Consider the following 4,114-nt stretch of genomic DNA (forward strand, 5'->3'; position numbering starts at 1 on the left):
TAGGTGGAAAGCCACCTTGTTTACAGTCTCTATAGGAAGTATCAAGGCGGATTGCATGAATTCTCTGATTGCGCCCTCTGGATTATTGGATGCGTCCTCAGGAATACCAGGAAAAATTACATTTTCACGCATGCTACGACTTTGTATGTCTGGTAGCGTCTTCTTCATCACCCTGTTTTCCCTGAGTAGACCATCCATGTTGGAATCGTGTATTTTTACCTTGGCTGTGAGTGTCTTGTTTTCTCTTTGGAGTTTGAGAAGTTCACTCTGGCTGAACTTCAAAATCCCCCTCAGTCCTGCTACCTCCTCACACAACCTTTCCATTGTTGCATGGATTCCAGCCAGAGCACTAGCCTCTACCTCAGTGGTAAGAAAATCGTCCGTGTCTGTAGATTAATCTGTTTTTCTTTTTTTGTCGGGTTAGTTATTTTGTGAGGTGGTCGGATCTTTCCATGAAGGAGTATGTTGTTCCTCCATAGCGTAAAGCTGTTGGTACTCGTCGATTTCCCTCAGGATCTCCTTGGTATCCAGATGGGCTCTATTCTGCAACCAGTTGTTTTACAAAAAAGATAACAATGAGTCTTTCCCACGACGACGACAGGTGTCTGTAGTACAGCCAGCTAGCACTCGCGGAATCCACGCAATAAAATGAACACAAACTTGCAGTCCCAGCCGTAAAGGCTAACCGCATTGTGGAATCCTTAGTAACAAAACTTTAGTTTGGATTAAAATCGATTTAATGAAAATGTTTTAATGTAAACAACAAACCGAGTGTAGACAGTACAGTGTCCTGTTGCACGCTCTGATACAGTGTAGTTATTCCCTCCGCAAGGCAATCAAACAAGTGAAATGTCGGTATAAGGACAAAGTGGAGTCGCAATTCAACGGCTCAGACACAAGAAGTATGTGGCCTGTTGTCCTTATTAAAGAAGCAATAAAACGGGCCTTCTTTAGACTAGCTGAGTATCTGGAGCATCAGCATTTGTGGGTTCAAATACAGGCTCAAAATGGCCAGAAACAAAGAACTTTCTTCTGAAACTCGTCAGTCTACTCTTGTTCTGAGAAATGAAGGCTATTCATTGCGAGAAATTGCCAAGAAACTGAAGATCTCGTACATCGCTGTGTACTACTCCATTCACAGAACAACTCAAACTGTCTCTAACCAGAATAGAAAGAGGAGTGGGAGGCCCTGGTGCACAACTGAGAAGGAGGACAAGTACTTTAGAGTGTCTAGTTTGAGAAACAGATGCCTCACAGGTCCTCAACTGGCAGCTTCATTAAATAGTACCCGCAAAACACCAGTCTCAACGTCAACAGTGAAGAGGCGACTCCGGGATGCTGGCCTTCTAGGCAGAGTTGCAAAGAAAAAGCCATATCTCAGACTGGCCAATAAAAAGAAAAGATTAAGATGGGCAAAATAATACAAACACTGGGGGTGCTTTTGTGGTGGTAAAGTGGGAGATTTGTACAGGGTAAAAGGGATCTTGAAGAAGGAAGGCTATCACTCCATTTTGCAACGCCACACAATTATTATTTCAATTTAAAATCATTATTTATAACCTTGTCAACGTCTTGACTATATTTCCTATTCATTTTGCAACTCATTTCATTTCTAAGTGACCACAAACTTTTGAACGGTAGTGTATGTTATATGACATTATTTTTTGTTAACTATTAGATAGTAGCCTACAGAAAAGTGTGTTTAAATCATTTCTAACTTGTTAACAATTTCTGCTAGTTAGTTTTTGCTACCATGTGCGTTTTAGCTTGCATTTTTAGCTTGTTTTAGCCTGCTAACTGAGGAGTGTTAATACACCTGTTCCATACTTCTTTCATTTTAAAACCTGTATCTTACAAAAGGAGTTGTTTAATCTAATTATTTATCTGTACATTGAATTGTATTTGGGGTTTTTTTACTCATTTTTTTCTAATCTTTACAGGAAAATGCCACGGGCACTATCTGATGTGTGGAGACATTTCACTGCAGCTAATGTAGAAGGAAAAGCTGAGTACATTTGCAAATACTGTGCCAAATCATATGTGAAGAATGCAACAAAGATGCAGACTCATCTGGCCAAGTGCATAACTGTCCCTCCCTGACAGTGAAGATGGCGCCTCAGAGTCTGATGTTCACGAGGTGTACATTTTGAGGAGGTCCAGGGAGAAGACATAGAAGGCTGAGAGGAAGACAACCAAAGCTGTATGTATGCTGAAAATGCTTTTGGTGCGATGCAATGAATCATTGAGGATCATTCATTATTCCCTTTATTTTGTTGTCCAGTGAAATCATCCCATGTGAAGAGTCAACTAATTTAATTAAAGTTCAATGAGAAACGAAATGTTTTTTTTATTTCTATTGGAAGGATTTAATCATTTGCAATTATGTCTACTTATGATAAGGTAAAAGGTTTATGTTTCTGTCTCCATATGATATGGTAAATATATCCAATGCAAAAAACATCTACATTTAAATGGTATCACTATTCATTTGCATATATTTCCGTTAATTCCCATATATTCCAGTTAATTTCCACGGAAAGTTTCCACCTCTGAAATTACCCCAAAATGTGCATCCCTATCCATAAATCATAAACATTTTATACTAGTTGAAGTTTACATTAAACTATAATATTTATTACGTGCAAATCATTACCGTAACACTTTTTCAACTTCCTGTAGAAACTCCATAAAGCTTTATTCACCCATGATGCCTATCTAGAGGAGTAGTAGAATTTAATTTATCTACTTATATGCCTTCAGAATGAGGTTCTAATTCTCAAACAACCCCTTTACCCCATTTGGCCTTTTCATTACTGAAATGGCTAACAAGCTCAAATTTAGAAAAAAGTCAAATTTAATTGAATTATAATTGTATAATTTAATTTTGAATATTTTTATTTTCAGTGTTATTTTTTTTTTAAATCAGGCATTTTCATTCGGGAAGCAATGTAAAAAATATTGGCAATTGATTTGTTTATTACTTTTTTGGGATTGTTGCGGTGATGAGAATTTTGTGGAATTTGTGGTAAAATGCATAATATCTGATAAAACAACATAATGATAATTATGAAATATGTCAGTACTGATCCAGGTAGCCTAGAGAAGCCTGAGCCCTCTGATCCCATCTGGGCCGGGGGAAACGTACATGTTTTATAGCCTGAGCCCTCTGATCCCATCTGGGCCGGGGGAAACGTACATTCTGTCCCCCAAGACTTCGAGGCCCCAAAGGACTCTGCCCCACAAGACTCGGTCCCCACAAGGCTCTGGCCCCACAAGGAAGTAAAAACCTAAAAACACCCTCGCAGGCACTCACAACACACATAACAGAATGGATATCAATCCCCTTAGCGGCTTGTTTATGGTCCCCAGGAAGCAAACACTGGCGCAGCCTAACGACTGCACATCGACAACTGAGAGAAGAACGTCCCTCCTGCGGTCTCAACAAGCTCCGGTCGAATGAGCCTCAAAGTAACAACTTTTACTAAACATACCAGACTGTTAAATGAAGAGAGAAAGAGATCATGAAAAGGGGAGAAGAGGGGACAGAGATAAAGAGGGAACGCTAGACACCCTACTATTTTGGTTAACAGGTCTTTGAAAAAGCAGGAATCATGATAGGCTTAGTTAGGTTTAATTTACCATGTTTTACTCCCTATCAGTGACTTTCATTGGTAGAAGTTCGGGGGAAAAAGCACTGCTTTCAGCTGCCTTTGGGGATTTTGACAGCAGTAGCCTACTTTCAATCTGCCACACACAAGAGTGGGAGAAGCGTCTGTGCAAAAGAAGTCACAGCAATGGTGCACACACAGACAGAGAAGCACCAGGGAGGGGTGTGCGTGAGAGAGGAGGGAAAACGTTACGTCGGGATGCACTGTGCCGCAGCAAGGCAAAATGGTGCTGGACGTCGTCGGCAACAGCCAAAACGTCATCTAGAGAGAACTCAAGGGGCCAAAGCAGATATCACTGAACAAATTGGCAACACTGTTGAACACGGTAGTGAGCAGATGGCCCACAGGTCTCAGAGTGGCGGGGGGGGGGGGGTTCCGGGCCAGATTTTCCTGATCTGTACGGCTAACCTTAAAGGGTACACCAGAAATCTGAAACGGTGCGACGA

This window comes from Salvelinus sp. IW2-2015, unplaced genomic scaffold (assembly GCF_002910315.2).
Source record: "Salvelinus sp. IW2-2015 unplaced genomic scaffold, ASM291031v2 Un_scaffold2282, whole genome shotgun sequence".
In the NCBI taxonomy this organism is placed as follows: Eukaryota; Metazoa; Chordata; class Actinopteri; order Salmoniformes; family Salmonidae; genus Salvelinus; species Salvelinus sp. IW2-2015.